The sequence below is a fragment of the Anneissia japonica genome, unplaced genomic scaffold, assembly GCF_011630105.1.
Source record: "Anneissia japonica isolate Jap-2015-1 unplaced genomic scaffold, ASM1163010v1 scaffold4054_len1135799_cov195, whole genome shotgun sequence".
NCBI classification, from domain to species: domain Eukaryota; kingdom Metazoa; phylum Echinodermata; class Crinoidea; order Comatulida; family Comatulidae; genus Anneissia; species Anneissia japonica.
In genome coordinates this window covers 921,321-934,426 of record NW_022694605.1, presented here as the reverse complement: position 1 = coordinate 934,426, position 13,106 = coordinate 921,321, and the positions used below count along the sequence as shown (strand labels likewise).

At 36.1% G+C, this 13,106-nt stretch overlaps 1 long non-coding RNA gene across 1 annotated transcript; it reads left to right on the top strand.

Annotated features, from left to right (window-relative positions):
• Nucleotides 1-294: 294 nt before the first annotated feature.
• LOC117101133 lies at nt 295-5,249 on the top strand. The gene is made up of 2 exons (XR_004444237.1): nt 295-793; nt 4,114-5,249. It is a non-coding gene; the product is annotated as an uncharacterized LOC117101133 (long non-coding RNA).
• The last annotated feature ends 7,857 nt before the right edge of the window (nt 5,250-13,106 follow it).

Genomic DNA, 13,106 nt, shown 5'->3' with positions numbered 1-13,106 from the left:
CCATAAAGAACTACTCTATTCTAACGTTGAACAAAATGCTATTGCTATAGTAACGTACAATATACATATTCGCGTAGTAATGAGCTGAATTAAATAAGTGAATGTTGTATATTAAGCTTAGGAAGTCTTAATTTAGTTCTGAAGCTTAAAGCGCAAGTTCTAGGCCTACCATCGGCTGCATTTTTGTTCACTCACCAAATGTGTTATAATCCGTTGAAAGAAAAGATGCACTAGAAGAGGAAGTTTTTTTCTTGAACATGTCGCCGTCCTTAGAATGGGACTTGTGCGAATCCTTGCCGAAAAACTGCGAGTGATAGAAATAGAAATTAATTTATCAACTGCAAACAATTTTCTATGAAGAGTCTGCATGTGTTTTGACGAGCAATTATAAATTCCGGTTTAAACACTGGAGCAGCCTGTTACTTCATTTTTTCGGACAGCTGTAATTAAAATTTTGCAGGTAGGATGACAAGGAAATGATATACAACTCGTTGGTTAATCCCACAAATCAGCCGAGATACTAATCAGGTATTAGAACAAACGGAACACAACGACGGTGTGCCTGTCGTTAGGACAGAAACAATTGCATTAACTCATCAAGTCACGGACCGTTGGATGACTCGGCTGATGTATGTTGAGCGGCAGAGAATTAGAAGTGAATGAATGCATGAAAGTCTACAAACCTTGGCTATTGAGGCCATATCCTAATATGCATATGAAAGCATTGAATAAACTGTAGGCTCAGTATGACTGTGGGACGGCAGAAGCAGTGCTCAGTCCTCAATACAGAGGCGTAAGTAATAAGAACAGGTTGAATGTGTTGTGTGCCTCGCTCATTCAATCATAGGTCATAACCTCACGTAAGTTCTATGTGATTGGCTATCCCACTATCTTTAATCATCCTGCTTATCTCCTGTTTTTCGTTTAGTACGCATCAAGGGTATCATAGTCCAATAATTCTCCCAATATTAGCAATATTACTCCAGTTATAAATAACTTGACTTAGAAGTAATAAATAAAGCTAATCAATGATGTACTACGCAGAACTACAAAGACATAAAATGACTAATAGATTCGAAAAATGGTTATAATGTTGCATTCAGTTAAAGAAGTATTGTCCCTTGAAAATGCAAAAAATCATTAAAAAAATGAATTTTGAAATTAACTTGCTCATTTTGCAGTAACATACAAATTATTCATGTGAGCATAGAAATTATTAATTATTAAAGTTAAAAAATGTGTAACTTGATTTTTAAGCTGGTTAATTAAAATAAAAGTAATGACTGGTAGTGTTTCTATCATTTTTCGCTGTAAAATTATGGGTAAACATTTTTTAAACACACTAATTTCTATGTTCAAGTTGATAATTTTCATGTCACTACAAAATGGGCAAGTTAGTTAATTTCAAAAATGATTTTTATGATTTTTTTTTGTATTTTGCATGGGACAATACATCTTTAAAATGCAATGTACGTATTTGCCGCGAAATGATATCTAGCTAATCTCTTTCTATCATAAATGCACCTCTACACACACTAGTGGCGGATATAGAAGGGGGGGGGGGCGTAATGGGCGTACGCCACCCCTATTTTTTGTAAAAATAATTTTTGCAAAAGCTTATCGGAATATAAACCATGCTAAATGTTAAAAATCAATCAAATACAAACTTAATTAATTACGGTGCTAGAGGTTTGTACCCTTACCAGGGGCTCTTCCATGAGACTTTTACTCAGTTTGCACATTCACGCCCCCTCTTTCTTACCGGGATAGATCCGCCCCTGACTGGGGAGCCTGTTATATATAAAAATGTAGTTTTTCGCAGATTGTGACCTTGACATGGAACCTTGACCTTTAAAAATTAATAACCTCCAGATCTTTGGTCATGTATAATTGTGACCAAGTTCGACGAGTTTCTGATAAAAATTGTTGGTTTTAGGCTGTTTTATATATATATAAAAGTACGGTAGTTTTCGTGGATTGTAACCTTAATCTTTGGCCCTGACCCTTCAAAATGTAATCATCTTTAGATTGTTGGTCAATGAACATTGTCACTAAGGTTTACGGATATCTGATACAAATTGTCGGCTGTAGGCGGTTATATATAAACAAGTAGTTTTTCGATGATTGTGACCTTGACCTATGACATTGACCCCTCAAAGTTGAATCATCTTTAGTTTGTTGGTCATGAAACATTGTAACAAAGTTTTACAAATTCCTGATAAAAATTGTTAGCTGTAGGCTGTTATACATAAAAGTAGTTTTTCGTTGATTGTGAACTTGACCTTTGACCATAGCCCTTTAAAATTTAATCACCACGAGATCATTGGTCATGGATCATTATGATCAAGTTTGAAAAGTTTCTGATGAAAACTGTGCCCGAAGACTGGTCAAAAACAAACAGACAAACAGCCAAACACACACACAAACAAACAAATAAACAGGAGCGAAAACATAGGCCTAACCTCCATGGCGGAGGCAATAACAGTGTTCGAATAGGAACATGATGTTATGATCGTATCAAGCATAGTCCTTCAACGAAAAGTTCTTATTTTTAGTTGTATAAAAAAGTGCCTCTGGCAGGATTCGAACATGCAACCTCTCGCTATGAAGGCGGGTATCATGTCATTATACTATGGACACCTTACGGTATTTTGAGCAGATGTAATCCCCAGGCACTTTCTCTCATACAACTGACTGAAATGCTCACACGTAGTGGAGCTGAATCTAAGCCATAAAAGTTATAGGTCGCAGCTGAAAATCATGATAAATAATACTCAAATTAGGTTTGCTGCGTAGCAGCGTAAACACTACATAAACAAAATAGATACTGTAAATAATAATAACAGTGCTCGAATAGGAACATGATGGAATGATCATATCAAGCATAGTCCTTCAACCAAATTTTCCAGTTGTATGAAAAAAGGGTGTCCTTGGTGGGATTCCACCCTGCAACCTCTCGCTATCAAGGCGGGTATCATATAAAAAAAAGCCTACCTAAAGACCTACACACTATAATACTTTTTCGAATATTTTATTCAAATGTCCGTTTCTTACGGTACCCGTTACTGGCACAATTTCTTGTGTTGAGTCTCATGTCCAATCGTTCACAGTTATCGCGAAATGCTACCGATGCATTGCATTATGATTTCATTTACCTCGTGCCGTGGTGCGCAAGTGGAACTTTCGAATTTTAGCGCTATCAGCGGCGGTGTTCGTGTGAAAAATAGAGGCTAATCCATCAAAATTTATCTTACTACTGCGCAGGGGCGGATTTAGGTGGAAGCAGATCGGCCCCGGCCTCCCTTTTGGATAGTAAAATAAAGGGAAAAAAGAAAGAAAGAAAAAAAATGATCGCCCAAAAAGCCTCAGAGGTTATTTTCGGACATCTAGAACACACAAATTTCTCCCCCACTTTTCGGACATCTCTGGATCCGCAATTGCTGCGGGGTAGTGCCAAACACAATTGTTTAACCATCGGTTGATAGGTAATTCACAAGACAATGCTACCATTATATTTTATTTATTTACACTATAATACTTTTTCGAATATTTTATTCAAATGTCCGTTTCTTACGGTACCCGTTACTGGCACAATTTCTTGTGTTGAGTCTCATGTCCAATCGTTCACAGTTATCGCGAAATGCTACCGATGCATTGCATTATGATTTCATTTACCTCGTGCCGTGGTGCGCAAGTGGAACTTTCGAATTTTAGCGCTATCAGCGGCGGTGTTCGTGTGAAAAATAGAACACACAAATTTCTCCCCCACTTTTCGGACATCCCTGGATCCGCAATTGCTGCGGGGTAGTGCCAAACACAATTGTTTAACCATCGGTTGATAGGTAATTTACAAGACAATGCTACCATTATATTTTATTTATTTACACTGGGAGTATTCTATGATGAAAGTCTCCGATACGTCTAGCCATGTCCATGGTCTAAGTTACTCACTCTCTTTATTAAAATCATGACATGTTCCCAAGCCAGAATCATTGTACCAACACCAATGTAAAACGGTTTAATGAATGGGCAATGTGTAAGTATTCATAATTACTAGTAGGGTCTAGTATAGTGGTGAATTTAATGTTTGTTTTTTTTGTCTTTTTATATTAGGATTAAATTGATCAAGAAACAGTAGCCTAGACCAGAGGAAGAGAAAAGCGGCGCCTAAGATGTGCCAGTCGTGGATCAATGGGTTAAGAAAAACTCCAATCCGGATAGGCCAGTTTATAATCACAAGTACAAGAGGAAGCAGAGACATCTCACGAAGAAGGTCTCAATGAAGACGACCCAGCTTCAAAAATTCAATTCAATTCAAAAATAAAATTGTATTTCCTCAAAACGTAAATTGCAATCCTCTTTGAAATGTAATAAATAAAAAATGTAAATTGAAGGGGGCACAATTCCTAAAAGCAGAGCTTGTGATGGATGTGCCCAAAACATTTAACAACAAATTAACAAAAAGATGACAAACATTTTTAATGATAATAATAGTAATGATAATAAAGCATTTCAATATGTAAATGAAAAAATATAAAAATACATACATTTTTAGAATTATATGGAAAAAATAAAACTAAAATTACTGTTCTTATTAGTAAAATATCGATTAACATATGAAAACTTATTTAATCAATATTATTAGGCCTATTGATTAAAAAAAAAATCACTTTAGAAATGAGATTTTGTTCAGATGGTGAATCAGTGATGTTTAGAGGGAGTGAATTCAAAATTTTAGGTCCACTACCTAATATTATGTTGAAATGAAGTATTTTTGTGTTTGGGAATGTGCAGTTTATTTGAGATTCTGGTACTAGCCATGTACTTCGTTATTAGGTGCAAATTTAGAACATAATTGAGATATAAGAATTGAGTTTAAGCTTTTATATACAAAAGAACATTGTTAGAATGTATTAGGATCTTTGAGTTTTAATAATTTTAGAGAATGAAATAAAGGATCTGTTTTTGGTGGGACGCCAGAGATTATCCGTATGATTTTGGTATGATGAGTATTTGAAATTTACTTAGATTAGATGGAAATGTGTTACACCATACAATATTACAGTATGGCAAGTATGGAAGAAAAAGGGAACAGTAGAGAGTGCGGAGAATATAATTGGGAAGAAAAGATGCCAGTCTACATATTATACCAACATTTTTTGCAATTTTGTTTTCAATTTCAAATATATGGGGTTTCCATGATAGACGACTATCAATGGATACTCCAAGGAATTTAGCGTCAATTAAGGCCATAGACATGTCAATGTTTTTCCGAAACCCAAATTGCTTATTAAAAAGAATATATTTTTTTCAATAAAATCATACGTTCTTAGGCCTATTATAAATAATACGTTTTAATATTTTGGAAAATACAGATATTGGTCGGTAGTTGGATTATGAATCCTTCCTTTCCCTTTTGAAAATAGAGGAGACTCTTGCCAACTTCAATTTGTCTGGGAAAACCCCGTTTATTAAAGATGAATTTAATAAATGGCAAAGAGGTTTAGCTAAACAAATAAATTGATTGTTTTATAACTTTTGGGCTAAATTCGTCAAGTCCATGTGCTTTGTTAGTTTTAAAGCCTTTAACAATGTCTATAAATTCAGTGTCCGACACTGGAAGCATAAACAATGAATTCAAGTTAGGCTGAGATGAATATTTATTAAATTTAGGTCGATTTGTCGGCATTTTATTAGAAAAAGGTTGGGCCTATTTCGACAAAAAACTTGTTGGAATGCATTTACGATTTCAGTTGAATCTTTAATAGATCCACCGTTATCGTCTATTTCAGTGTTTAGATTTGAAGACCTTTTCATCAATGTATTATTTACACGCCATGTTCCTATAATATCGTGCTTACACTGAAAAAATCTGTTTTGATAATAGTCAGTTTTAACACGTTTTAGCAGGGAATTTAAAGTGTTACGAAATTCCCTATCCTTATTATTTTGTTTTGTTCGATTGGATTACGTAAATATGTTGCATAAAGTCTTTGTTTATATTTAATAGGCCTAGATAATTGTAACAATCAACAGGGGTCCGGTCTAGACCACACCAGCGCCACGATGGTTGAGGCTGAGGTAAGAAAAATCATGATTATGTCACTTCCAGATTGTCGGAAATCGCACTCTAAAGATTTAAAAATAATTTTAGGAATTTAGAGGGGGGGCGGCCCCTATCACCATGCCACCATGGTTGGAGCTGAGGTAAGAAAATTAATGATTATGGCACCTCTAGATGGTCGGCAATGGCCCTCTCCACTGAAATTCGAATATAATTTTGAATTTCTACCCCATTTTTTCATAATTTTTAAATATTTCGGGTGCTTGGACCGGGTTCTCCCTCCCTTGAATCCGCCACTGATCTGGTAATGAGCTTTTTAACACATTTACATTTAATTTGAATTTACTGCACATAGTGATATCCACCGGCACTGACTTCCATGAGAAAATTGATAATAAAACAAACATGCAAAATTATGAATTTGCGGAGATGGGTTAATTTCTTGCTTGATTCCGGGAAACCGTCCCGATTTCCGGGAGACTTTGGACCCTTGCATCAGTCATCCATGTTTTTAATTTTTAATTTTTATTAGTTTGAATTGTTTTCGGAAAGTGTTTTTATATTAAATTTTAATTTGGTTTCAAATGTTGAATATGCATGATTTTTCACTAAGTTCGTCTTTAAAACGTTCAATATTGTTTGCATTAATTTTCCTATAAGCTATGTTCTGTTATGTTCATTGGGTGTTTTTGTATGTCAGAGAAGATATGGAAAAAACGGGTGAGTTATCTGAAATGTCACAATAAAGTTGGCCACTCACAAGTCAAGCTGATTGGTCAGTATATTATCAAGTAGAGTAGCAGTTGTTGACGTTATTCTAGTAGGTCTTAGTATTAACATTAAATAAACATTGCAGAAGAGAGTGTTAACAAAATTTTGTATTGAAGTTTCGGAAATATATTCCAAAATATCTGTATTTATAAATGCGCCTAGCAAAAATAATACAATATTATTTTTTCCATGCTTTTTTTTTATTTCAACATCAATTTACATATTGATTCATCGGTTGATAAATCATCACGAACAACAAACAATAAATTGTTTCGCACGTACACAGCTACGACACCACTACCTTTTGATTGTATAGCCGGGAATATTTGTTAGAGGACTATTATTATTTTGAAGCCAAGATCGAGGTCAAATTCAAGGGTTAGAAGAAAACACCCCAAAGAGTCAATCTTACCCAAGAGACTGCGTGCATTCGTGGATCACATTTTCTCCATGAACTGAATGCACAATTTTCCAACTTAGCTGTAGTTTTATCTAAGCTTTTATTTTATTTATTTATTTTATTTTCAATCTTTCGACAAAAACAGAAAAGTTGGACAGGGGTGCCGAGGAAATGCAAAAGTTAGAAAAACTGTCATCAAAAGATGTGCTTAATTAAACCCCTGCCAACAAAACAATACAAAAGTTTAAACATTAAAATGAACGAAAGTAAAACATATTAAAATTTTAAAAACATACAATAAAAAAAAAGGTTTAAATAAAATTATAACTTTAATAAACAGTATTAAGTCATCTACAGAATTTTAATATGCAACCGTCACAAGAAATGGATAAAATCAATCAAGTACATTTCGTCGAGCAGAATATAGCAAATTTAAAAATCAGTAAAATGATCCTTTAAACTCTGTTTAAACATGAAAAATGGCTCCTCAATAAGATTATTTCTTATAGTAACATTAAGTTCAGAAAAGGTTTTCGGAAATCTAACTACCCCACAGTATTTAAGAGCATCAGTACGATCTTTAGCATGATGGAAGGTAAGTATATCTTGATGCCTATTATTAATTTCAAGTAAATCGACATAACCCGTCATAAAATCAGATCATGGAGAAATGAGTAACTTTGCAATGAATGTCATGTTCAAAAAGTCTCGCCTATTCTCAACAGACAGTAAGCCTAATTCAGTTCTTCTATCATGATAAGACTGGTCTAAATATCCTTTCCTTAAAACCATGCAAGTAGCTCTCCGCTGTACTGATTCCAACTGTTTTATATGTTTTTTCGGTACACCCACCAAACTGGGGAACAATAATATAGACAGGGAAGCACAAGTGTCTTATATAGGTGAAGAGCTACATCACTTTGGGCATTAGATGTTATAAGACGTATAAGGCTTATGATACGGTTACAATTGGACACTGTATTTTGAACGTGTAAGTCCCATGACAAATTATTTTGAATGGAACAGCCTAAAATTGTTAGTGAGTCAACACAATCCAAGGGTATATTAGAGATGCTATAACTGGGTTTAGGATATCGTCTCCAGGTTAAACGCATAGACTTGCGTTTATTAGGATTTAATTGAAGAGAATTTTTTTTTCGCCCATGTCTAAATGCAGATTAAATCATTCTGAATACCTGAATCCGAATCCCTAGTAATTACCTTCCGAAAAATGAAAACATAATCAGCATATTGAATAATGCTTGATGAAACATGAAGATGCAGATCATTGGCATACATGACAAAAAGTAACGGACCTAGTACCGATCCTTGCGGTACCCCAGATTTTACAGGCAAAAAGTCCGAGTATTTCCCGCTATATGCAACTCGCTGAAAACGGTCCGAAACAAACGAAGTTATCCAATTTAATGCAGAATCACTAATATTATAAGTTAACATAAGTTTGCGAATAAGTATACTGTGCGCTATCGTATCGAACGCACGACTAAAGTCCAGAGCGATGAGATCAACGGCTGGAGTTTTCGAATCGAGCGCACGTAACCAGTCTGTAGTCGCTGACACCAAGGCAGTGGTACAGGAACGACCCGGTAAAAAACCGTGTTGATGGGCTGCCAAAAGACCATTGCTTAAGCAGTGATGAGTTTCTCCAAAATCTTACACACTATCGACGTAAGAGAAACTGGCCGATAGTTGAGAGGGTTAGTTTTGTCTCTCTTCGTGTATATGGGAGCGACATTAGCACGTTTCCACATATTAGGAATTTGACCACATAAAAGCGATTGGTTAAAAAAGTTCGTAACTACAGGAATAATTACCGGACAAGCTAACTTTAGCATGCGAGCACTCAATCCATCGGGACCACAAGCTTTATTTGTTGCGGCGTTTTTAATAGCGGATTCCACCTGGCAACACGAGACACTGAAGATGGTAAGAGCTGGTATGTCCAAGGTGGGGGAAGTGAGGCTGCCATTCAGTGGAGTTACTAAAGAAACTAACAAATAACTTATTAAACTCATTTGCAATCCGAGTAGGGTCCTTAATTAATACCATTAATCACGAACGAATTGATAAGTTGAGAAGACTTGCGCTTACTTTTGACGAAAGACCAAAAAGACTTCCGGTTATCTTTCTTTTTGAACAAATTAGTAATAAAATCATTATAGGCCTTCTTTGAGATGTTGCGAACTTTATTTCGTATAATTTTATTATATTCCATTCTAAAATACTGTTTACCTTACGAGCTTTCTTAAACAGAACCCGCTTATCAAGAATAAGCTTATGAACTTCGGGCGAAATCCAGGGTTTGGCTTTTTTACGCGAACGACGAACTGGAATACTGTCATTGACACATGCGGAAAAAAGATCCGAAATTGAATTGGCAAGACCTGCCTCAACTTTAACGTCGCACAAGCGATCCGGACGAGAAGAAAATATAAGATCAATTATTGTGTTAGATGTCGTTCGATGATCTGGTTACATCATGAACCAGTTGGTCAATACACAGGGCATCGGCTAAGTTTTCTAAGTTAGTTTTTAATGGCGTTGATATGTTAGGCGAAAAATCGATATTAAAATCGCCCAGCAGGATGACACCTGCGTAGAAGTCTAAACCAAGAGTGTTTAAAATTTCTTCCAGACTGTCAATACTATCAATGTCAGTCGGAGGTCTGTAGTATGTTCCACAGATCCACTTTTCAGATCCGATTATTAGTTGAACAAATAGTATTTCAGTTTTGATATTAGGAGGAAGCTCGATGACAGATGAAGAAAAAACAGGTTTATTGCCTGAAGTTCTATGCGAAGGAGAAGATGTGGATGTTGACAAGATCATCGAAGCATACCACGGAGACATGCCTTCACCTGAGTTGCTTGCTGAGGATGGAAATATTTGCATGGAAACATAGATTTTTGGGAATCTCGCCAGAGAGGCACCCGTCCAATGCAGCAACTACACTGAACGATTGTGATTATAATCTGTTTCCAAATATCTCAGTGCTTCTGAAGTTGTGCTGTACAATTCCAGAAAAAGTTGTGAGTGTGAGCGGAGTGCTAGTACCTTGAGAAGGTTGCATACTTACTTTAAAGCAAGTATGAGTCAGGATAGACGTACTCTCTGCCTTGGCCCTGATGCACATCCAATACGGAAGTAGATTAGAGTCAAGTGGTGGATATTTGCAAGAAAACACCCAAGACGCCTTGAATTTGCGACTATGTTAAGAGATTGGTTAGATCATTACTTGCGAATTTTATCAATATATGGTATCTACAATATGTAATTTCGTTCAATTAACAACTACCGTACTATATGCCAGAAGTTTAGGTACTAGACGGTAATAATAGATAGGGCCTATTTAAAAAAAAAAAAAAAAAAAAAAAACATCTTCATACCTTTTAACCTCAACCCAATTAGACCCAGAGACGTCAGAAAAATTCTTAATAACAAGAAACCAATACGAAAACTTCCAGCAACACATCATCACCTATAATTTTCTTAATGGCTTTCAACCCGATTGTACACTACCTGAAAACCAAGGAGTCCGCGCATGGCTACGAACTCGAAGGAAAGAAATATATCTGTCTCTTATACACATCTAGATGTGTATAAGAGACAGATATAGGCCTATGGGGGCCCAAAGTCCCGACCGGGGTGGTTGGGCGTCGATCAAATTCTTTGTAAAGTGTTCCACCAAAAATATGACAATATGAGAGTTTTACAGGCTTGTTTAATCGCTATTAGAGTATATTTGATATGTTTTCTTCCACTGTAATGCAATACTGTTAAATTATCATTACCGTAACAGGCCTCTAACCGTTGATTTTTAATAAATGTGGTACAAAATAATTTGTTGGAAATTGATCATCTCTATATGAACAAATAGCTATGTTATACGAAGGCCAGCTGTGACATGAAACATTACATTACATTATTGAGTCCCTAACACACACACACACACAAAAGAAAAAAAAATTCAAATAGAATTTTTGCGAAATATAAATAAGGCTCCCAATAGTGTAATCTGCCTGGGCCCACTGGAGGAATGTCCGATGGGCAATCGCACCCCCATCGAAAAGCCTGCCTATGGGCCTGTCAATTGATCACAATGTGTTGATTTACTCAGATCGAAAGCTCATTGATTTTAACAATCGCTACGTAGGTAAGCTGGGGCGGATGCAGGATTTGTCGGTAGGAGGTGCGTGCAAGGGTCCAGATCTGTTTTGAAAGGAGAGGAGACCTAATTAATGTGTAATGTACCATAGAAAATAAAACTTTGACAAACCCAAAAATCTTACCAATATTTACCAGTATTGTCATACTTATAAATCCATCTTAAAAACATTTTTATATCAATAATTCATGTCAACAATAATACAACAATAATTTTTCTTAATACAATTTAGGGGGGGGGGGGTGCGATCGTACCGTCTGAACCCCCTGGATCCACTCTCGGTAAGGTATCCACTGAATAATTTTCGACCCTTAAAAAATTGGGAATTGCCAAGACGAGACTCAGAGGCTGCAGAGCAGGTAAAAGGAAAACTATTAGTGTTTGTTCAATTCGAAGGATAACAAGGAATTGTGGCCTATGCCCCTACCGTACGCTGGTAGACACGAGTCTATATAACCACTTTGCCGCACGTCAAACCTTACATGAACGACTGCTTAGGCCTATGTGAAATAGATGGTTATGCAATAATTCGTGCTGATTGATTGGATTCGATCAAAGTGGTGGTGGAATTATGTATCAATATTCCTTTTAAGCTAATGGAATCTGTAACATTCTGGGGCAGATCCAGCGGGGGACCACGGGGGTCCGTGCCCCACCCACATTCAGTCCCGTTGAAAAATCAAAATTAGGGAGAAAAAATTGAAGAGTTAAGTGTACTTTGGTGACTTTCCGTGCTCGAATCTTCTTCAGACAGTAACGACCATAATCAAAGATGTTTATATCAAAATGTGACGTCACTCTACCTATTTTGAATAATAATAGCAGTCCTAGTTGGTTTTCATGTGTTTTAACTTCATGATTCTTCCTAATTTTTTTTATGATTTCATTTTTGTTCTTCTTGTGTTATTTTACGCTAGACATTTTATATGAGTTTATAATAATAATAATAATGTACCGGTACTGTTTCCCGCTGCATGTCATTTGTGGTAAATATTGTCTATAATTTTCTAGAATTTAATTGACAAGTCTGAGGAGGCATCAAGGCCTGGCGATATTATTTAATGGCTGACGATAGCACACGACGAAGTGCCTGGTTGTTAGACTAGGCACAGATTTCTTTTGTTATTCCGTCCCTGACAAGCGACCAATGGGCAGCGCATAATCGCGAGCTTAAACAATACCATGGTCCGCTTCACTTTGATATTTCAACAAACGACGTTTCCCCAGCTCACGCCGGTGAAGAATTTACACAACGCTTGCGGGAATTTTGTCAAAACCGGAATTCGTAAAAAATAAAAGCCTTAATTTAACCGGATTCATAGAACACGAGAGCAACACTACGAAACGAGCAAAACAAATTAAGAACATGCTCAGGAAGAAAGCTTTTGGTGTAAATGGAACGGATCAAGATCGGCGTGAATTTAGAAAAGCAGTTAAGGCCCACAATTATTTGAAACGTATGGAGCGGATTAAAAAGCAACACAAAAGTTCGCACCACCAAGAAAACCAATACTTTAAAAACTTTTGGAAATTTTCAAAACTTTGTGTAAATAGAAACATTAGTAAAGCTCAATCAACTCCCACTTTCTCAAAGAAAACAGCCAATACATACTTTCCCCAAAAATATGTCAAGCGAATAACGTCGATATCCAAAATTTTAAATGGTTCCCCTCTATATCCCTAA